Source organism: Schistocerca nitens, chromosome 5, assembly GCF_023898315.1.
Source record: "Schistocerca nitens isolate TAMUIC-IGC-003100 chromosome 5, iqSchNite1.1, whole genome shotgun sequence".
Classification (NCBI taxonomy): Eukaryota; Metazoa; Arthropoda; class Insecta; order Orthoptera; family Acrididae; genus Schistocerca; species Schistocerca nitens.
In genome coordinates, this window is record NC_064618.1 from 802,449,385 (window position 1) to 802,474,085 (window position 24,701).

A 24,701-nucleotide genomic window follows, 5' to 3' on the forward strand; every position below is an offset into this window, starting at 1 on the left:
ACAGATGCAGGACAACACGTAGATTCCATCTCTCCTGTTTCTGATAAACGCTCAACACTACAGAAAGTCACCGACAACTAACCGTGTTGTGACTGTAAGGAATATCTTCGCAGATAAGTGATGGGCTTGATGATTATCTGACTAATAGAACTTAGTACGTTATATTCAACGAGAAAATATTATACAAACAAAAGTTGTATCTGGTTCTCGAGGGAATATAACAGGACCACTAATGGTCGATTAATAATTTTTTGTACAAGAACGAAGAGAGAACAATACGAATGGAAGACAATATACGAAATGCTCATTTTTACAACAACAAAAAAACACAAAAAGAACTCCAAGACTAGGATGCAGCTTTCTCCAGTTGTCTTCAGTCTGCACTTCGAGAAAACAATGGTGGCAATAAAAGAATGGTGACAGGTTTGGAATTAAAAATTCAGGTCAAAGGATATCAGCGACAGGATAACCTGATGACATCGCTGTTCTCTGTGAAACGAAGAAAAACCAAAACTGTAGAATGGAATGAAAATTATAAAAATTATAACTGCTGCGTTTTTGCTACAATGTGTGCTATTATTTCTTGAAGGGTTAGAATTATATTCTCTGCTGTAGCTGCGCGAGCAGAAACAGAACTTACACGTGACAGACGGTCGTGACACATGGACGCGGAGGGTGGGGAAGATCTGTCTGCAGAATACTTTGTTATTCAACGACAGCAGGCCGGTGAAATTCCTTCATCAAAATATGTGCGAAGGAGTATAAAATCCAGTAACAATGTCTAATGTTTCACTTATTAAAAAACACTCTATCAATGATGAAATCTTTCTCATGTTAACACTTTATAACTGCAGTATCATTTATTAAAAATTAGCCCACAAATTAGGTTACTATCAATAAACATCGTTGGAGATGGCCGAGCTATCACGAAAGTGCGCCTTGCCCAGGTAGGTAGAAAACAGTCTTTCTCGGTGATCTGTCTTCAATCAGCCATTGTGATGTGAACACGTAAATCAATCACCAGGCAGCCTCCACGACAAGAATGTGTGTTAGTTATGTTACGATTAGTTACGACATGATTAGTTATTTTGATGTAAATGAAAGTGATACAAATAACAATCTTGCCTCAGGAAAGATTAAATTTATGTTAAGTGACCCGGACGTGAAGACAGTGAAGAGATGATCAACATATGTGATGCTAGATATAATATGCTCAGACCGCAGGTTCATTGATTTATGAATGTCGCCTGGCTCTGACGCACGTATGATTGTTTTATTTACAGATGTATTTTCTTCTTTAGCTTAGATACCATCCCATTTTCTTAAAGTAAAGACTTGGATCATTATTGTAGTGACAGAAGTAGCACCTAAACAGCAACATAGGAATGTTAGAAGCCGTGATTTAGAATAGTACACAAAGTACGAAATCCCCAGATTAAAACAGGTGTAAGACCGGGTTATTGTCTTTTTCCATTAATGCTCCGTCTGTGCTTCGAGAAAACAATGGTGGCAATAAAAGAATGATAACAAGTACCGGATTAAAATTGAAGATGAAAGGATATCAATGACGAGGCTTGCTGATGACATCATTATTGTAAGTGAAAGGGTTCCAATGGGGTAATGACACAGCTTTCGAAGATATGACGTAAATGGATCTCTTCTGAAACAATCCGCGAAATACCGATTGCAGACTGATAGGATATATTATTGCAATTTATCCAACTTAACCCCACATCTTCAAATTCAGGTAATGGAGAGCTTAAGGTGCTAGCATACTTAATGAGGTAATGTATCATAGCAGGAACATCGCCTACGTTGATCTTTTTCAGTAGATGCGACCAGGAGAGGGGACTGCTGCATAATGAGCACAAAATAAGAATTGAGAGTAAACCAAAGGAAGAAGAAACTAATCAAAACAACAGAAATAAATTAGCGATAAAAGCTAGCATAAAAATTCCCCGATCACAAAGTACGCAAAGTGATGAAATTATGCTACCTTGGCAGCACAATTACACTTGACAGACGAAACAAGGAGGACTGAAAAGTAGACTAGCACAGGCAAAGAAGGCATTCCTGATCAAAAAAAGTAGTCTATTAGGGTTGTAGTATTTCGCTCCTACTGATTAACCTATACATCGAAGAAGCAATGACAGAAATCAAACGTTCAAAAGGAGGATTAAAATTCAAGTTGACAGGATATCAATGATAAGATTCTCTAAGGACATTGCTATCCTCAGTGAAAGTGAAAAAGAATTGCAGGATAAGTTGAATGGAATGAACAGTCTAATGAGTACCGAATATGGACCGAGAGTGAATCGAAGAAAGACGATAGTAATGAGAAGTAGCAGAAATGAGAATACCGAGGAACTTATCGTCAAATTGGGTGTCATGAAGTAGTTGAAGTTAAGAAACTCTGCTATTTAGGCAGCAAAGTAGCCTACGATTGACGGAGCAGAAAAGCATTGGCAAAAAGGGCTTTCCTAGCCGAGAGAAGTCTACTAGTATCAAAAAGAGGCCTTAATTTGAGGAAGAAATTTCTCAGAATGTACGTTTGGGGAGCAGCATTGTATGGTACTGAGACATGGACTCTGGGTAAGCCTGAACGGAAGAGAATCGAAATATTTGACATGTTGTGCTATAGAAGAATGTTGAAAATTAGGTGGATTGATTAGGTAAGGAATGTGGAGGTTCTCTGGAGAATCAGCGAAGAAAAGAATGTACGGAAAACAATGATAAGAAGAAGGGACAGAATGATAGGACATCAGTTAACACTCCACGGAATAAATTCAATGGTACTGAAGGGAGCTGTAGGGAGTAAAAACTGTATAGGAAGACAGAGATGCAAATGCTACACTCAGGTGAAAAAATTGAGATAAAAAGAAAGTTGAACGCTGTCCCTAATTTGGGGCAGAAATTTCTGACATTGTTCATTTGATGGAGAGCATTGTCTGGGTGTGAATCATGTACTACGGGAAAACTGGAACAGCACAAAATCGAACCATATGAGATGTGATGTTAGAGAAGGGTAGTGAACATTAAGGTTGACTGATAAGACTTGAGGTTCTCCACAGAATCGATGAGTAATATGTGGGAACTACAGAAGGCAGAATTAATTCCGTTTGTAGATGATAGGAGCTTTATTGTGAAGCTGAGCAGAGGCGCACCAATAGAGAAAGTAGCGAATGATGTTTTCTGAAAGTTACTTACTGCATTTTTGCACTGACAGACTGGCTTTAAACACTGAAAGAACACAGATCATTAAGTTTTGAATTCTCAAAAATATCCCACCTTCTATTAAACCAATATAGCAAAAAGAACATAGACACTATAAACCACCCTCTATTATTGGTTGAAAGTTTCTGATTAGTTTGCTGTCGAAATTGTCACTGGAGTTTATGATAGCACTGGAGATCAGACAAGTCTCTGCCTGCCTGCTGTGTGACTAGTTTCATTCTAGCAACTCGTCACCGCAATTCTGGCTAATCCGAACAAATCGGTCACCCGAACAAGGTCAGGTCCCAAATATGAAAGAAGTATACTAAGGAGATAAGTAGGTACACCATGGTAACAAATGGGAACAAGTGTGGGAACAATGGCTCACTCTCACTCCCTGCCCTGGTTGTTGTGCATTGTTGAGACCTTTGTTGTGTCTGAGGTCAGCGCACTGCCAGTTGGCTCGCCAAGCGCTTGCTTATATTAGTTATCGATCGCAGGTACGCGTAACAGTTGTACTGCATTCGTTCAGGCGTAGTGTATTTTCGTCATGAGTAAACGGAAACATACAACATTAACTCTCAAAGAAAAGCTGAATGCTTTGAAGCGGATAGACATTAGTGAGAATGTATCTAAATTGTCAACGGAACTGGGTATTCGTAAAGCAACCATTTGTGATTGGAAGAAGAACCGAGTGAAGCTTGAACAGTCCTGTGTAACGTCTTCGGGAAAAACACTCGAAATTCGGCAGGCTTTGAAACAGTCCCAGTACGATAAAGTGGATGAAACTCTTTTCCTTTGGTTTACGCAGGAAAGAGAAAGAGGAACTCCTCTGAGTGGAGCACTGGTTCAGGAGAGGGCTGTTTACCTGAACAAGTTCATGAATGGTGATGAGTCTTCTAGTGCGAGTACGGGTTGGTTGGACAGATTCAAAAAACGTCATGGAATCCGCCAGCTAACAATTACTGGAGAGAAGCTTTGTTCTGGCCGTGATGCAGCGAAGGGATACTTGGATGAGTTTAAAAAAATTGTAAGAGAGGGAAAGTATTCTCCCCAATAAATTTATAACGCTGCCGAGACTGGTCTTAATTTTAGGTTCAAAAAAATGGTTCAAATGGCTCTGAGCACTATGGGACTTAACATCTATGGTCATCAGTCCCCTAGAACTTAGAACTACTTAAAACTAACTAACCTAAGGACATCACACAACACCCAGTCATCACGAGGCAGAGAAAATCTCTAACCCCGCCGGGAATCGAACCCGGGAATCCGTGCGCGGGAAGCGAGAACGCTACCGCACGACCACGAGCTGCGGACTCTTAATTTTAGGGCATTGCCAGCAAAATGCCTGGTATCAAAAGCAGCTCCTGGTTTTACAATGTGCAAAGATCGTGTGGCTTAATTAGCGTGCAGCAACGCTGCTGGTAATCACAAGCTGCCTTTAATGATTATCGGCAAATCTGCTAGGCCCAGAGCTTTTAAAATCTGCAACATGGAGTCCCTTCCCGTATATTATCACAACCAGAAAAAAGCATGAATGGATGATAAGCTGTTCAAAGAATGGTTTCACGGCCTGTCTGTTCCCTCTGCTCGACGGTTTTCTAAGGAAAACCATTTGTCTCCCAGTGCAATATTTTGATTGATAACGCGTCATCTCACCCCAGCACTCAGGAATTATGTGATGGAGAAATTGTGACTAAGTTCTTGCCGACGAATGTTACATCACTTCTTCAGCTGATGTACCAGGGCGTACTGCAAACATTAAAATTGATTTACAGAAAACAATTTTTACGAATGCTTATCCAAGATGACAGTATTCCTTTAGTGGACGAAATAAAAAAAGACCAGTGTTAACAACGTTGGCCGGCCGAAGTGGCCGTGCGGTTAAAGGCGCTGCAGTCTGGAACCGCAAGACCGCTACGGTCGCAGGTTCGAATCCTGCCTCGGGCATGGATGTTTGTGATGTCCTTAGGTTAGTTAGGTTTAACTAGTTCTAAGTTCTAGGGGACTAATGACCTCAGCAGTTGAGTCCCATAGTGCTCAGAGCCATTTGAACAACGTTGTTTATCGGACCGCTGAGGCATGGCAGAATATTTCAGAATATACTCTGAGAAGATCCTGGAGAAAACTGTGGATAGCTCTTGAATTTCAGGACAACCTAGTTGAAAATGAAGAAAACCTACTAAAAATGATACAGATGTGAAGAAGCTAGTAAAAATGTAAATGTGTGTTTAGGGCCCCCCGTCGGATAGACCGTTCGCCGGGTGCAGGCCTTTCGATTTGACGCCACTTTGGCGACTTGCGCGTTGATAGGGATGAAACGATGATGATTAGGACAACACAACACCTAGTCCCTGAGCGGAGAAAATCTCCAACCCAGTCGTGAATCGAACCCGGGTCTTTAGGATTGACATTCTGTCCCACTGACCACTCAGCTACGGGGGGGGGGGGGGGGGGGGGACAAGAAGCTCGTAAAGGAGACATAGGTGAGTGGATGGCAGCGGATGGGGCTTGTGTTGAGGTCCTTACTGACACTGATTTAGCTGATGCTGTGACTCAAGACCAGGAAGAAGTGGACTGCTGTGACGGAAGTGACAATGAGCCTGAAAGCGACAAAGGAGAGCTGGTGCCACACAGTGACACACCAGAAGTCCTTGATCTCGCGCTACGTTATGTGGAGCAACAGCCCATTGCTACACCTGCTGATTTGATGTTTATGAGACGATGGCGCAACTATGCGTCATATAACAGACTGTCTTCATTACTTATTCCATGTAGGCTTTCACGGCCGGCGTCTTCATCAGTAAACACTTCCAGGCTAAATTGCCGTGGTCGATCTGTAGAACTTCTTCTCCCTGACGTTTCGTTCTCAACTACGGAGAACATCTTCAGAGGTGAGTCAACGACTGGCTGCTAGGAGCTGGGGCCGCCGCTTATATGGATATCGTAGGGGGCGCCACCACACGTCACGTGGCGTCGGTGTGCAGCTATCTCTGGCTATCGTCTGTTCTCTGGATTGCAGGCAATCGATTGTCACGTGATTGATGCAACGTCGACCGCCATATCTTATCCAATTTTAATCCTTCTTCTTTACGATTAAAATTGTATTGATGTTTGTGGATTTCAATTGCCTCTCTATACATACGTGTATAATAGTGCGACGTCCTCGCTAGCACGCTTGTTTCACCAAATTTTAATCGTAAAGAAGAAGCATTAAAATTGGATAAGATATGGCGGTCGACGTTGCATCAATCACGTGACAATCGATTGCCTGCAATCCAGAGAACAGACGATAGCCAGAGATAGCTGCACACCGACGCCACGTGACGTGTGGTGGTGCCCCCTACGATATCCATATAAGCGGCGGCCCCAGCTCCTAGCAGCCAGTCGTTGACTCACCTCTGAAGATGTTCTCCGTAGTTGAGAACGAAACGTCAGGGAGAAGAAGTTCTACAGATCGACCACGCCAACTTAGCCCGGAAGTGTTTACTGATGATGATGTCTTCATTACGCCAAAAAAACAATGACTGAGTTTTTATCATCTAAAATGTAGGGATGAAAGTCTTCTGTATTAAGCTTGACAGCTTTTCTTTCATTGTTATGCACTGTTTTACCTAATGTTTTCTTGCCAATTTTTCTAATACATGTTTACTGTACTGTGTGAATTAAAATAGTGTGTATTTACAGCAGTTTACCGCACAGTTTTCCATACTTAGATTAACGATTCTCATGTTCAGATTAACCGAACGTTTGGATTAGCAGGGCTCGGATTAGCGGGAATCTGCTATATTTCTCGAACAAAGAAACATAACCTAACGGCCGATTTCCGCGTACTTTTGAAGTAGGTTTACTTACAAATGTAAGACGTTTGCGTAAGTATTAAGAGAAGAATTTACGTTGTTTTTACAACACATATATTTAGTAATGACGTATCTACTAGGGGAATTAAGGGTTTTAAGTTCTATCTTTTACTTCCTTTCAAAACTTGTAAAGTCCATGCCGCGCATACGCAAACTTTGGCCTAATTTTTCGGTTATAGAAGTTTGTTTCAACGTTACTGTGTTAATAATATACACTTATATTAGTGTTCCATGTAACTTCAGCGACTCTTGTAATCTGCAGTTAACAGAATGCTTCTGTTATTGTCTAGATAAATTTTGTAAAAATATTGTAAACAAACATGAGAGAGAATTGTTTGAGCTGCTGCAGGGGAGTTAGTTCCGGGGTTCTATGCAGCTGTTGTGACAGATGGTTACGTTGGGAGGAATGTAGTGGCATGGGAAATGCCGAGGTATTGCAGAGTATGTTCAAGGGATAGGAAACTAACTGAACAGCAAGGGATGATTGGAGCCCTGAAGGCTAACATGGATAGTAGTAGGGACGAACTGATGAGTTTAAAGGGGGAAATGTTGAAGACAGATAGGAAGTGGGTCCACAGAAATAGAAGAGTAGCTGACAGTTTCATCATTGGCACAAACAACCGATTTGCCGTGTTAGCTCAGTTAACTGCTTAAGTAGATGCAACTGTAGTCAGCGCTCAACAGACTTTCACCAGGAAACCAAATGTTTCAAAAAAATAAGACAGTAGCAGGGAAGTTCTGTTGTTAGGTAGTAGCCATGGAAGAGGTGTCGGCTACATTTTGCAGAAAAAAATAGGTGACAGGTGTCAGGTCACAAGTTTCTTCAAGCCCAGTGCATGTCTTAGCCAAGTGATAGATGATGTAGGAACATTGTGAAAGGGTTTTACAAAGCATGATCATGTTGTGGTAGTGGGAGGAGCGAGAAACAGTATTTATAGGGATCAGGGTTACAATATTGAGTGTGACCTAGTAAAAATAGTATCTGCAACGAACCAGACAAGTGTTGGCTTGTTCCTGGCTTTCATGTGGTATGATCAGCCCCAACTGAACAGCTCTGTCAGGAAGGTCAATTTGGAGCTTGATCAGCTGCTTCAGGCAGCTACTTTGTCAGGCATAGGTTTGGTTCTTGTTGATGGTATTGGTAGGTGGGACTTCACAAGACATGGCCTGCATCTCAATAAGAAAGGGAAGGGTTAATTTGTCTTGGATTATAGCAAAATGTTTAAGGGGTGGTGGGGCGCTGAAACTCACGGGAGTACATCTTTCTTAGGCTAAGATCAGTGTCCAATGATTCAATATTGAATGACATTAAGCTTAATGAGAAGTTCAGATAGATGTGCATTAGAGACGTTAAAATATCACAAGACACTCATAAAAGTACAGTGAAAAATAATGTTAGTGTGTCACAACTTTTTCATGAAAGCACAGTGAAAAATATTATTAGTATATTGAATGAGAATATCAGGTGATTGAAAAACGAAGTAGATGAGGTACTTGTTTGTTTAGAATATTTAGAGACTGAGGGTGGAGTAGAAGTACTATGCCTGTCTGAACATCATTCAGTCACAGATATGGAAAAGGTAAATGTAGTTGGATATAAGCTTTCAGCACATGTAAATAGAGACAATGTGGAGAGAGGAGGAGTTCTCGTATGTTAAAATCTGTCACAGTGTGAAAAATTTAGAAACCAAAAAATTTAGTGTAGAGCGACATACAGAAACATGTGCATGTGAGCTTAAACTAAAAAATTGTACTTTTATAATTGTAGCCATGTATTGGTTCCCACTGAGAAATTTTCAGCTATTTTTGAAAAACTTGGATCCTTGGATTCTCTGTTGTACTGTCTGTCAGACAGTGGGAAGAAAATTATTGTTTGTGGGGATTTCAGTGCAGATTTTCTGAAGGAGTCTGACAGGAAGCTTGACCTTGAAGTATTACTTGGTTCTTTCAATTTGATGTCGGTTATTGATTTTCCCTCTTGGGTAGTACAGGAAAGCAGCATGTTGATAGATAATGTTTTTAAGCCCAAGATAAATTTAACGAAATAAAAACTTTTTCTGTTAAGAATGATTTGTCGGATCATGATACACAGTTAGTTACAGTAAATGACATAGCTCTATACATTAGTACAAAACAGTCCTCCAAAATAGTGTATTCAATTGACGATTTAACAATTAAAAATTTTCGAGAAGCTTGCTATAGCTATAATGAGATGAGGTGTACAGGGAAACTGATGTTAATTTAAAATTTAATCTATTCCGCAATACCTTTGTGAGTATATTTGAAAACAATGTCCCTAAGAAAACAGTGACATATAATTGTAAGAAACCATCTAAAAAGCAATGACTTAAAAAAGCGATAAAAATAACTTGTAAACAGAAAAGGAAAATGTATTTTATAGCTAGAAGCAGTAATGATCGAGAAACAGCGAAACATTATAAAAGCTACTTCATGTATTAAGAAAAGTTATTGAAAATCCAGAAGTATGTGCATTATGTCTGAGACTAGCACATCTGGTAATAAAATTAAAACAATTTGGAAAATTGTTAAAAGGGAAACAGTACAACTGAGAGCACAGGGCGACTTTATTTCTACCAAACGCAATGAAAAGTCAGAAGCAGAAAACATTTTAAATAACCATTTTTGAAGTGTTGTGGAGAAAATAGAGTCCAGCTATTCATTAGAAAATGTATGTAGCCCCAACAGGCCATGAAGGTCCCACGGCATCGACCGGCCGCCATGTCATCCTCAAACCACAGATACATCAGATGCAGATATGGTGGAACATGTGGTCAGCACATCGCTCTCCCAGCCGTTCCATCAGTTTACGCTGGAGCTACTACTTCTCAATCAAGTAGCTCCTCAAGTTGCTTCATATGGGCTGAGTGCTCCAACTTGCCAACAGCACTTGGCAGACCGGATCATCATCCATGCAAATGATAGCCCAGCTAGACAGCCCTTAACTTCGGTAATCTGACAGGAACTGGTGTTACCATCGTGGCAAGGACGTTGGTTCTACTGAAATTAGGAAAATAATAAATTCACACAAAAGTAAAAGCTCACATGAAATCGATGGCATTCCCAACAGAGTACTAAAAGCCTGTTCCCAACAGACAAATAGGATGTTCAGTCACATATGTAGCAGCTCACTCAAACAGGGCATTTGTCAAGATAGACTGAAATATGCTATTGTTAAACCATTGCATAAAAAGGGGATAGATCTGATGCTAACAAGTACTGTCCAATCTCACTTCTGAAAGCTTTATCCAAAATCCTTGAAAAATTATTACATGCAATTAATACACTCCTGGAAATGGAAAAAAGAACACATTGACACCGGTGTGTCAGACCCACCATACTTGCTCCGGACACTGCGAGAGGGCTGTACAAGCAATGATCACACGCACGGCACAGCGGACACACCAGGAACCGCGGTGTTGGCCGTCGAATGGCGCTAGCTGCGCAGCATTTGTGCACCGCCGCCGTCAGTGTCAGCCAGTTTGCCGTGGCATACGGAGCTCCATCGCAGTCTTTAACACTGGTAGCATGCCGCGACAGCGTGGACGTGCAGTTGACGGACTTTGAGCGAGGGCGTATAGTGGGCATGCGGGAGGCCGGGTGGACGTACCGCCGAATTGCTCAACACGTGGGGCGTGAGGTCTCCACAGTACATCGATGTTGTCGCCAGTGGTCGGCGGAAGGTGCACGTGCCCGTCGACCTGGGACCGGACCGCAGCGACGCACGGATGCACGCCAAGACCGTAGGATCCTACGCAGTGCCGTAGGGGACCGCACCGCCACTTCCCAGCAAATTAGGGACACTGTTGCTCCTGGGGTATCGGCGAGGACCATTCGCAACCGTCTCCATGAAGCTGGGCTACGGTCCCGCACACCGTTAGGCCGTCTTCCGCTCACGCCCCAACATCGTGCAGCCCGCCTCCAGTGGTGTCGCGACAGGCGTGAATGGAGGGACGAATGGAGACGTGTCGTCTTCAGCGATGAGAGTCGCTTCTGCCTTGGTGCCAATGATGGTCGTATGCGTGTTTGGCGCCGTGCAGGTGAGCGCCACAATCAGGACTGCATACGACCGAGGCACACAGGGCCAACACCCGGCATCATGGTGTGGGGAGCGATCTCCTACACTGGCCGTACACCACTGGTGATCGTCGAGGGGACACTGAATAGTGCACGGTACATCCAAACCGTCATCGAACCCATCGTTCTACCATTCCTAGACCGGCAAGGGAACTTGCTGTTCCAACAGGACAATGCACGTCCGCATGTATCCCGTGCCACCCAACGTGCTCTAGAAGGTGTAAGTCAACTACCCTGGCCAGCAAGATCTCCGGATCTGTCCCCCATTGAGCATGTTTGGGACTGGATGAAGCGTCGTCTCACGCGGTCTGCACGTCCAGCACGAACGCTGGTCCAACTGAGGCGCCAGGTGGAAATGGCATGGCAAGCCGTTCCACAGGACTACATCCAGCATCTCTACGATCGTCTCCATGGGAGAATAGCAGCCTGCATTGCTGCGAAAGGTGGATATACACTGTACTAGTGCCGACATTGTGCATGCTCTGTTGCCTGTGTCTATGGGCCTGTGGTTCTGTCAGTGTGATCATGTGATGTATCTGACCCCAGGAATGTGTCAATAAAGTTTCCCCTTCCTGGGACAATGAATTCACGGTGTTCTTATTTCAATTTCCAGGAGTGTATATGCAGTGAAAATTTTGTATCAACAAAATGTGTTTGGTTTTCAGAAAGGCTTTTCAACAGAAAATGCAATATATATGCATTCAAACTGATCAAATATTAAATGCTTTCAATAACCTAACATCATCCATTGGGTTATTTTGTGATCTCTCAAAGGTTTTTGACTTTGTGACTTGTGAAATTCTTCTAGCTAAGTTTAAGTGTTGTGGTATGAGTGGGACGGTGCACAAATCGTTTAATTTAGAATTAACTGTAAGTATGCAGAAGCTTGTAATTAACAGTATTGACAGTCTGCAAAAATTAGCACAGCCCACTGACTGGGAAGGTATCACAAATAGTGTTGTGATGGTGGGTCCCATGATGGAAAAGGTACATGGGATAATAACATCTCTAAAACACAATAAGGCTCCACGCTCCAACAGAAAATATAATGAACATATCAAAGGTCCAACTAGCCTACTTCTCCAACCAATAATAGATATATTAAACTTATGTTTACTAGAGGGCAATATACCAGAGATATGGGGGACGTCGACAATTATTATTAAGGGGAAAGACAACAAAATTGATCCGAACACCTCCAGGGGAATTTCTCTGGAAAAATGCACACTGAAGATACTAACAAGCGTTATCACAACACGAATTTCTGAAGAAGGAGATCAGAAGATTCTGGAAGAAAAATTCGGATTCCGGAAAGGCAGGGGACACTACACACAGTTAGCAACCTAAGAGATGACATAGAGGATGTATTAAGACATCCACAACGAAATTACACGCAGTCTTCATAGATTATACTAAGGCCTTCGATAAACTAAATAGGCGCGTACTAATCTGAAAATTGCGTGAATGGTTTGAATAGTTCTCGGAATCACAACTTGAGGTCAGCGCTAGCACAACGAGTTGTTCATGTGATATTCATTGCACTGTTCCCTGTAATCACATGCCATGTCAGTGCTCTTGCAAGAGCTCTGTTGTTGTTCCTACATAGTGATTAGCGAAGATGGAAAAAATCGAGATTCGAGCAGTGATTAAGTACTCCGTAAAGAAAGGTATGAAAGCAAAGGACATTTATGCCGATTTCCGTACTACACTGGGGGACTCTGCTCCTTCATATTCAACTGTAGCCAAGTGGAGAAATGAGTTTAAATTTGATCGGGAGAGCTTAGATGATGATCCCTGCAGTGGTCGGACAAGATGTGTCACTGCTCCAGAAATCATTGCAAAAGGGCACAAAATGGTCATGGAGAATCGCCGATTGAAAGTGCGTGAAATTGCTCACGCTTGCCAGATGTCATCTGAAAGGATATATCAAATTTTGACTGAATAATTGGAAATGAAAAAATTATCTGCTAGATCGGTGCCGCGACTCTTGACGTTGGATCGCAAGTGCATGATAATGGACATATAGAAACAATGTTTGGCCCATTTTAGAAGAAATCAACAGGATTTTTTGGGCCCATTTATGTACACAGATGACACTTGGGTGCACTACTATACCGCAGAGACAAGAAAACTGTCAAAGCAGTTTAAACATACTGATTCTCCGTCACCAAAGAAAGCAAAGACAATTCCTTTGGCGGAAAAGGTCATAGCATCAGTGTTCTGGGATGCGAAGGGGATTCTCTTTCTAGATTATGTCCCCACTGAGCAAAAAATTACTGGAGAATACTGTGCTAACCTTCTGGACAAATTGCAACAAAAGATACGCGACAAAGGCCAGGTTTAGCAAAGAAGAAATCTACCTTTCATCAAGACAATGCGTGCCCGCACACATGTGACGTTTCCATGGCAAAAATATACCATCTAAGGTATGAATTGTTGCTACACCCACCTTATTCATCTGATATGCCTCGTCAGACTTCCATCTCTTCCAAAACTGAAAATTTTTCTTGGTGGACGAAGATTCACTTCAAACAAAGAATTGATAGCCGGAGTGGACAATTATTTTGCAGGTCTGGAGGAAACCCATTTTCGAGAGGGGATCAAGGCCCTGGAACATCGTTGGACCAATTGCATTAATGTACAAGAAGATTACATTGAAAAATAAAAAAAAACGCTTCAGTGATGTTAGTTCTTATTTTCTATTCCATTCCGAGGACTTCTCAAACCACCCTCGTTGACTCAATAACAGGGAAAGATAAACTTACAACGTTGATTCACAACATGCTGATAGCCAACTTCATTCAGATGGAAGATGACAGAAGCACGTCGAAAACGAAAACACAAACCAACGTCGTATTGCAGGGGGATCCACTAAGCCCTTTACTTTTTTGCGACATACAATGTTTACAGATGATAAGACAAGAAATGGAGGATGTCAAAATTTACATTTATGTGGACGACATGGTCATCGGATCGAACTCCAGACTCAATCTGCAAAGAGCAACCAATCATCAGTTAATATAATCAAACGATTTCAGAAAGAATTAAATAGCATTTTTAAAGTAGCTAAATATTATATTGATTTTTAAAGTAAAAGAATAGTTAATATTAACGGTCCAATTGATAAGTTGGATGCATTTAGCAAAAGATATGTGGAAACAAGGTTTTAAGAACCTAAACAACAATACTCAATACTGTGCAATACTCAATATTTACGTTTATTAGTATCATTTAGACTCGATGCATTGAAGGTAGCAGTTTTTACACATTTTATTAGGAAAAGTGATACTGACAGTGAATTAGAACCTCACTTGTATACACCTGACTAGTGCAACATGCATGCGTTAGCTGTCAAGTAAATGTAAAATACTATATGGTAAATTAGTGTTACACTTCAATATCTGAGTAAATCAATGTTACAATACAACTTCTGAGCCCTTCTTACATACAGTTTAGTTAGCAGAAAGCTCAAATTCACCTCGCCATCTGCTTAAATTCCTTAGTTTGTGGGCTTTAGTGATTGTGCACTGTAAGCCCATCGGTTCCTATAAAGCAGAGTTCATATTTGTACTTTACATTCTGAACTCTTATTGCTTGCTAAAGGTTTTGTTTTGTACCAGCATCTGTCAGTGTACCATACTCAGTACTTACGTTTATTAGTGTCTTATACACTAGATATATTCAAGGTCGCAGTTTTTATAGTTTTATTAGGTCATTTTCGCATGTAAATAAACGTTTGTTTAATTGTAAATTCGAGGGACAATCAGTAGGTGTAGCATACTGCAGGTTACTATTTAACTCTTTAATAATATTCACTAGATAGCCCCTAGCAGTTTACTGTAGGCCAATGTTTATTTTTCTTTAGTATTCACTAGATAGCCCATAGCAGGAAAAAAAACACCAGATCTAGCTTCTACCATATATTTTTACTGTTTTCATTGTTTAGTGTCCTTTCTGCCAACTAGAATGTAGCTGTTAACCTTGTGTGGCAGTACGTTTCCTTAAGTCTCTTATAGTAAATCACATATTAGATAGATGGATAGCGGCTGTGTCTGTTGTATGCGGATGTGGGAGGAGATGGTCATGGTCCAAACGCAGCTGGAAGCTTTGTTGGCCACAGTCAACAGGCTCCAGAGTGCCATCGTGATGTGCAATGGGGATGGAGTGCCTGGGGCAGCCTCTGCTGTACTAGATATGCAGGAGGGGATGTCACAGCCCTCTGTCACTGAGCCAACCTCAGGTGTGACTGAGCCAGCAGGCCCTCTCTCACCTCAGTGTGAGTGGCGGTCTGTGTCGAGGTCTCAAGGCGAAGGCTGCATGGGGGATGCAGGCTCCTGCCTAATCCCATGCACTTTGCTAATATATTCAGTGTGCTATCTGATGCTGGGGGGAAGGCTGAGCCCGATTAGAATGCACCCTCTGGCAGGATAGTGGCCACTCCTTCAGCAAGGTCTGGACAGGCACATGGGGATAGGAGTTTGTTAGTTATTGGGAGCTCCAATGCTAGGCAGTTCATGGAACCCCTCAGGAACATAGTGGCTAGGGCGGGGAAGAAGTCCAACGCTCACTCGGTGTACTGGATGGGGGTCTTGTGCGCGATGTGGAAGAGGCTCTTCTGGTGGATATCGAGTGTGCAGGGTGCAGCCAGCTGCAGAATGTTGCACATGTTGGCACCAACGATGCCAGTCGTCGGGGTTATGAGGAAATCCTTGGGTACTTTCGACGGCTGGCTAAATTGGCGAAGGCGGCCTTGATCTCTCCAGGAGTGGAAGCCCACTTGACGATTTGCAGCATTGTACCCAGGGTGGACTGGGGTCCTCTGGTTTCGAGTCGAGTGGAGAATCTAAACCAGAGGCTACGTCGACTCAGTGACGAAAATGGTTGTAAATTCCTCGACCTACGCTATGGGGTGGAAGGTTGTAGGACGCTCCACGGTAGATCAGCAGTGCACTACACACAGGAAGCAGCTACATTGGTGGCACAATACTTGTGGTGCGCACATAGAGATTTTTTTAGATTAGGTTCCTTCCCACGGGAAACAAACCACTGGCCCGAAAAATTACCAGTTCATGGCACTGATGTGGGTGTGCCAACAGTAAAAATTGTTAGTTCGTATAAAAAGATTATTCCAAAGGATTTAAATACGCTAAATCTCATGTCAGTAAATTGTCGAAGTGTCTGTAGCAAGATCCCCGAGTTACTCTCCGAAATAAACAGCAGTAATGCCAATATTGTATTAGGTACCGAAAGCTGGTTCAAACCAGACATAAGCTGGAGTGAAATTTTGAACTCTGATTGGACAGTGTTTAGGAAGGATAGAACTGATGCTATGGGAGGTGGTGTGTTCATTGCAGTTAAAAGCCGTTTAAACACAGTTGAGATCGATACTGGGTCAGACTGTGAAATAGTCTGGATAAAGCTGTCAATCAGACAAGGAGTGACCATTGTATTAGGATGTTTTATAGACCACCAGCATCCACAACAAACGTCACAGAACTTTTCAGGGAAAGTCTTCAGTACATTGGAAATAAATATCCAAATTATCCATTAGTTATAGGTGTGGACTTTAATATGGCGTCCATTGACTGGGAAAATTACACGTTTATCACAGGGGGCAGAAGCAAAGACTCGTGTGAAGTTATTCTAGGAGCACTCTCAACATGCAACATTGAGCAACTGATTAGAAAACAAACTTCAGACGGGAACATATTAGATAACTTGGCGACAGACAGACCTGATCTTTTTGTGGAAGTTAATCTAGAAGAAGGCATTAGCGACCATAATGACACTGTGGCTTCTATGTCAATGGAAGTTACAAAAAAAAGGGTAGAGTTTTATTGTTTCGGAAAGCAAGTAAAAGTGTCATTAATGAATGTCTTCATAGTAAGCTCCAAGCATTCACTGCGGGACTCAAAGATATTGAGCGCCTTTGGTCGGAATTTAAAGGTATTGTCCACCATGTGCTAGAAAAATATGTGCCTAGCAAAAATATAGGGGAGGGAAAGGTTCCACCTTGGTTCAACAAACATATTAGGAAGTTTCTGAGATAGCAGAGAATTTTGCACAGTCGTTTTAAGCGTAGTCACTGCCCCGCTGACAAACAGAAATTATGCGAAATGAAAGCAACTGTCAAAAGGTCAATTAAGTTTCTTTTAATTAATTTGAAAGCAATATTTTATCTGCAGATTCTAAGAAATAACATCAAAAATTTTTGGTCTTTTGTAAAATCTATCGACGCTACAAATAATTCAATACTTTCTGTTGCTGACAGTACAGGTAATGTAACAGATGATCATAAACAGTAGGCCGAAATTCTAAACCGAGCTTTCAAAAACTAGTTTACAGTCGTGGGCTGCAGCACCATTCCCACTCTCAATTACGGAACAAACGCAAGGATGGGTGGCATAGTGTTTAGTGTATCTGGGATAGTGAAACAGGTAAAATCCTTAGACGCTAGGTAGGCATTTGGCCCAGACGGTATCCCCGTAAGATTTTATGTTGACTATACTACAAATTTAGCACCATTCTTATCCATCATCAATCAGAGATCATTGGAACAGCAGAAAGTTCCACAGGACTGGAAGAAGGCCCAGGTCGTAGCAATCTATAAAAAGGGTAAAAAATTGGATGCATATAATTACTGGCCAATTTCACTGACATCCATTTGTTGTAGAATAATGGAACATATTTTGTGTTCAGACATTATGACTCTCTGAACTCTGAGAAGCTCATCTGCAGAAACCAGCACTGTTTTAGGAAACAGCGGTCATGAGAGACACAGCTGGTCCTCTTTGTGCTCTAGATACCAGCTCCCAGGTTGATGCCATATTCCTCAACTTTCGAAAGGCGTTCGACTCAGTTCCGCGCTGTCACTTGTTCGAAAAAGTGTGCGCTTACGGTCTATCCAATGACATATGCGTTTCGATAGAACGTTTTCTAACAGATAGAGAGCAGTATGTCGTCGTGAATTGGGAGACTTCAACAGAAATAAGCGTAACAAGTGTTCCCCAGGGCAGCGTAATAGGTCCACTGCTTTTTACGATTTACATAAACGATCTGGTTGCTAGTATTGACAGTGGGATTAGACTGCTTGCTGATGATGCTGTAGTCTACAGGACAGTAGTATCACACGAAAGTTGTGAACAAATCAATGAGAATTTGCAGAAAATAAATGTGTGGTGTAATGACTGGCACTTATCTCTCAATATTATTAAGTGTAACCTACTGCATATAACAAAGCGAAAATCCCCATTTATGTCAGAGTACAAAATAAAAGCCCAGTCTTTGCAAGCGGTAACATCTGTCAAGTATCTGGGTGCGACTATTCGAAATGATCTCAAATGTAACGATCAGATTACATAAGTAACGGGTAAGGCGAACTCTAGATTGCAGTTTATTTGTAGAATCCTGAAGTGATGCAGTCTTTCAACAAAGGAAATTGCTTACAATACTTTAGTTCATCGAGTCTTAGAGTATTGTTCATCTGTATGGGACCCCTACCATTTGGTTCGGATTCAACAGATTGAGAAATTGAGAAGGTCCAAAGAAGAGCGGCAAGATTCGAACTGGTACATTTAGACATCACGAGAGCGTTGCAAATCTCATAGAAAGTTTGAAGTGGGACACACTTGCAGAAAGACGATGAGCTAAACTGAAAGGGCTACTTACTAAATTCCAAAATCCGATCTTTGCTGAGGATGTAGAGCATATATTATTACCACCAACTTTCATATCGCGCATAAAAGTCCAAAATCCGATCTTCGCTGAATGTGTAGAGTATATACTACTACCACCAACTTTCATATCGTGCAATGATTACCATTCAAAGATAAGGGAAAATCGAGCTCTTACTGAGGCATTCAGACAGCTGTTTTTCCCTTCCAAGATCCGGGAGTTGGAGAGACGAGGGAGGGAGGAATATGAGTTTGGCGCGAATACTGCCCTCCGGCACACACCGTTTGGTAGCTAGAGGAGTATATATTGTAGATGTAGATGTAAATGTGTTAACTGTACTTCAAAATCATTATTTCAAGAAAGATACTGAGAAAGTTTTATCGAATCATGTTACAAAACCTGAATACAGCAAAATGCTCACAGATTTAAGGCAAAGAAATGGTATTTATGATGGTATTATGGGACAGCATAATAAAGAAATAAATAACATGAAAACAAGTATCAGTGATACATTAGACAAAAAAGTTTCATTAGACAGTAAACTGAAGGTATTAGGATTGAAAATTAATAATTTAGACAAGAAAGTTGGTAAAGATATAGAAGTACTGAAGTCTTTGGAATCAAGCAATTAAAGGTAATTAATTATTGTTCATTGTATATAAATGAAGACTGATAAACACTTTTACTGTTTGAAGTGCAGAAGGTTTACTGAAACATTTATCCTCACAGATTAACAACTAAAAATGGAAAACAAAGAATTGATAGTCTTTGTTGAATTTGTAAAACTAAAAAAGTCAATTCATTAAAAAATTTAGTCTAAATATTAGTGAACAAACTATTAATAAATTATATGAACCAATTAGAAACACTTTTAAAAGCAAAAAAGTAATTTATTTTGGAATTGATGATTTCTGGAAAGGTGATTTAGTTAAAATAGCTTCTGGTAATCTGGATGGAATTTCAAAAATAAATAAAGGATATAAAGAGTTATTAACTGTAACTGATATATTTTCAAAGTTTCCTTGGACAATTCCGGTTAAAGATAAAAGAGGTGAGAGCATAGCTGATGTTTTGTAAAAGCATTTATCACCAGAAATCCATAAAATTTGCTAACAGATAATAATAAAGAATTTATAATAAAGAATTTCAATAATTAATGAAAAAATTCAATATTAATCATTGTTCAACTTTTAGTGAATTAGAAGGAATGTTGTTGAACGATTTAATAGACCTTTGAAAGAAAAGATGTCGAAGAAATCTCCTCTTGAATGATATTATAAATGGGTTGACTTTGTTTCAAAATTAATTGATGAATATAATAACACAAAACATTCAGGAATAAAATTGGCACCGAAAAATGTAAATAATTAACTCAAAAATTTGTATCCAAAACTGTTTACATAACAAATTTGTTTGATACTGAACCTAAATACAAAATTGGCAATAAACTAAGAATAAATAAATTAAAAGAAAGTTTTGGAAAAGGATGTAAAGCAAATTCGTCAACAGAAATGTTTGAATCTGAAGAAGGTATTCACTCTAATCCAATCCCATATAAACTGAAAGATTGAAACAGCTAACAAATAAAAGGAAACTTTTATGAACAAGAACTATCGAAAAGGATTTTTGTGGATGATTACCTTGCTGAAAAGTTTTAAATACCTGGAAATTTAGTTTATTATTCTACGAAACATTTGTTGGTTTATTTGTATCTTAACACAATAGCTCTGGTGAATACACAACCAAAGCATTGAAATAATTTTCGTAGCAAACAATTCTTAAATTTTCTTTCATTCATTGGTGTAAATTTACTGAATTTGGTACATAATTGATTCATAAAATCTCTTCACAATTTTCTTGTTTATTCCTCATAATATCTATTTGCTTTTTAAAATTTTAAAGGGGTTCAAATAACATAATATACATAATTCAAATCGTATAACCTTAAAAAGTTGGTCTTAAATTTTTATCACTGAATTGAGGGAAAACAAGTGGTAATAACGTTATTTTTTCATTCCCTTTGTTTATAAATTCTGAAGCAATTTTTAACTATTTCTCTCAAATTTTCTATTTGTTTCTCATTTAAATTACTTATTTCTCGTAGATATTTTATTCGATTTTTATAAGAACCAACTGTTTCTTTTCTAATCTTATATTCACCATGTTTGAAAATTGCTGATAAAATTTCTTCATAACCCAATCTTGCAATTTTTCTGCAAAAGGCTTTTTAGATTTCATAACTAAAAAATATAAAGTAAGTTCTTTATTAAATTTTGTATGTGGCTGAATATTTTTAATACTATGATGTCAATGCTATTGAAATTGTCATATGTTTTACAATATATTGGTTTAACATGTTTTTAATTACACTTCTTGGATGTTCAAATCCTAAAATACCAGCAACTTGATTTGCATAAAACCAAAGATTATTTGTTTCATCAGTGATTACTAAAACTTGTTTGTTGTGAAATATAAGTTCATTATTTTGTAGGTCCACAATCGAGTTCATTTATACACAAAAAATTTAATATATCTTTTATTTTTTAATTTCAATAAATCCTATTCCTTATAAATGGAAAGCAAAAATAAATTATTTGTCCAGTTTGCAATCAAGGAAAAGATATTCATAAATAAATTAAAATAACAAGTCATAATTTTCCATCAAAATCAGGTTGTAAATATTGGAAAAGAAACAAAAAGAGAGAACTTCATAATAACTGGCATATTAAAATATTTATTTGTGAAAATGTGGAGAGAAAATTAAAAATTCTTCTAGATATATTCATAACTGTGATCATTCAAAATATGAGATACTACCTTTAAAATATTAAAAAGATGATAAATGCTGTTATTATCAAAAAGTTGAATGAATATTAAAAATTAATTAATATTTTTTATCTTCTGTGCAACTGTTTAATTCTTGTAAGAAATCATTTTTATCACAATTTGATTCCATTTAATTTATAATGATCATATGGTAATGTATTAATTCCATTTTCTAATAGATGTTTATGATCATCAGAACTTAAAATAATTTTCTTACATTGAGCTGTATATAATTCATGTTTAACCCATTATTGGCCAAAACTCTATCGGATCATTTTTTGCAGACTTTTATACATAAATACGTTACATTCAGTGTTTAATTGAATAAAAAGTTGTTTTGAAAATTTTCAGTTTATTAGAACAAAAACCAAAGACCGTCCCATTTTTGGGACATTGGCCAAATGCACTATCCAAATTCAGAACCTTATTCTCAATGCATAATATTGTAAGAAACAACACAAACAATAATATTTACAGTATCAATAACTCTGTGGAGATTGAAAGCAGTTTTGGAATCTAAAAATCGGTCGGAAGATATGCAACAACGGCTGTGCTGGCGGGTTCAACATTAAGGTCATAGAACAACTATTGGATGGAATATCCGGTAATCCAGTAAGCTGCACACTCCTAAATCATCGCCGGTAATTTTGGAGATATGTGGTGCAGTTCTTGAATGAGTCAATACACTTCTTGAAATTTTGAGAGTGTTTGCGTCTCTTACTACAGCACATACTTCACTACAAAGGAAAGCCGTCTTGGCCACAAGTCAGTAGCACCAAAATGTTCCAAAAAGCAGCGCATGAAAATGTTGTTTTTCAGGGGGTCATATCACGGGTTCTATTGATCGGTATTGTTTTGGATAGCACTTGGCTTAGCGATCATTTGTATACCTATAGAAATCACGAATAAGTTGTAGCAGTCCTAAAATACAGGGACAAATTTAAATATTACACATTTCCTTCAGCCCAGGCAGATAGAGCAAATAGGTTGGTTCTTTTGTGTTATGTGTAGTCTTCAGTGGACCTTGGGTGGTTAATAAAAGCATAGTTTGTTCTTGGGCATCCTGAGAAAACTCCGAAAAACTATGATTCATTGGTACCAAAGGTGCCAGTTGTGTATCGTCGCAATTTTTACTATATGTTCTTAAGATGATGTTCTCGGGGAATCTTGAAACTTTTTTATGTGTCATTATTCATTACTGAGATCCAGAGGTTCAAAGTTACTGTACTTATGTACGTAAAATATGCGTGTAATGTCCAGTCTGAGACTTAATGTAGCTTTAACTGACATAGTGGACATATGACAAGGGTTCTAGTGTCATCTCAAGAGTTCTGAGGTCACCAAACTATGTTTTCAGTTGGCACGTTTTTTCCAACTTTATGACTCTATTTAATGGGCATCTACTTGTTTATGATTGTTAAAGTAAGTAAATATGTCGAAGTACATAAATAAACTGTCAAAACTTTGTTCATCTATAGAATACGTTTTATATAAGTAGCAAATCCTGCTGAGGCAGAGGAAAGAAGGGAACCAGCGAAAAAAGGATTCTGTCAGAACAAAAAAAGGTCGATATCTCCCTGTTTAAAAGACTTTGTCAGAAAGATAGAGAAACGGCTACCTGACCTTTCCGCTTTCCTCGCCAAAAATGTGGCACGCGAGAGAGTTGCAGGGAAACAGTGACGATGGGCAAAGAGGAGAGGAGACAGTGGCAGAAAGAGAGAGAGGAGAACGATGGTGGGAGAGAGAAAATGGCAGTCAGAAGGAGGGGGGGGTGAAGGTGTTAGCACTGGGAGCCAAGGACGTGACGGTCAGTAAGAGACAGTGGCAGAAGAAGAGAAAGACAGCTGAATTTAGACAGAAGCAGTGGGAGCAAACGAGAGAGGAGACAGTGGAAATGAAAAATACAGATGGATGGAGAGCATATATTGTTTTGGGGGTCTGGGCCTCACCAGACCGGCGAGTTTTAATACGTAGGTATAGCGGAGGGTGCATTTTGAAATTTTAAACACTTGGGTACAGCGTAAAAATTAAGTTGGACACCCAGGATGTTCGAGCTGTGAAAGTATGGTGTAGACAGTAGTAGTGGGGAAGAAAGACAAAAGGAGACAGTGTGAGTGAGTGAGGAGACAGTGACAATGGGATGTACTGTAAATCAATGTGAGACATTCGGAGAGTGACATATACACACAAAGGCTGTCAGAGGAAGACGCTGAGTACGAAGGCTTAACTACAAAGGATTTAGAATGTTCTGTGTTTATAGAGCACACATATGTTCGCATGCCAAAATTTTTGTTGCAGAAAGCGGAATGAGGATTGAGGCAACTAGTTCCTCATTTTTCTGTCAGAGTCTTTTAAAGAACAACATACATGCCTGTAAAGTAAGCACGTATCGTATGTTACCGTAGTCCTTACCAGGTAGACTTGTCTGCCAGTCAACGCTGGGCATGACTGTTACTTCCTTCAGGCGGCATGTGTATGTACCAAAGGAGCGCTGCAGTCGATGGTTTCGCACTGTATGATGGTCGTCATGGTGCTCTGCATATTCGATGGCCTTTTAATCACAATTGGAAGTCAGATTTGGATATGAAAATAATTTAAGGAATGCGATTTGCTTCTAAGTTAGCAACAGAAGTAATATCGATTTATTACCCTTGAGAAGAAAATATAGCTGATTTTATACATCCATTAATATTAGAGGAAGTGCTCTGATTCCCAGGTTGCAGAAATAAAAAATGAATACGTGTTAATGGCACATACTCGCATAACGTTTGGCCTGTTGCTAACTTAGTGCTATTTACATATGGGGTACAACTAGAGATACAAACTAGTTCAACATTCAACGTACATCTGAAAAGCAATTATAAAAAGACAAACAAAGTGTGTGAGCTGCACATTAAAAGGAAAATGTTGCAAGTTAGGAATCTTAGAACCAGGCAATGGGCTTAAGTATTTACGTCAGATGGTGACAGCTATAGTATGTAGAATAAAATATATCAACATATTAGTAAAAATGGCAAGACGTGTCCATAGCGA

The 24,701-nt window shown here is 39.7% G+C and overlaps 1 protein-coding gene across 2 annotated transcripts in view; it reads right to left on the reverse strand.

The window, feature by feature from the left end:
• Nucleotides 1–24,701, reverse strand: part of LOC126260198 (uncharacterized) — a 134,144-nt gene that overhangs the window by 40,669 nt on the left and 68,774 nt on the right. The gene's annotated exons all lie outside the window — the stretch shown is intronic.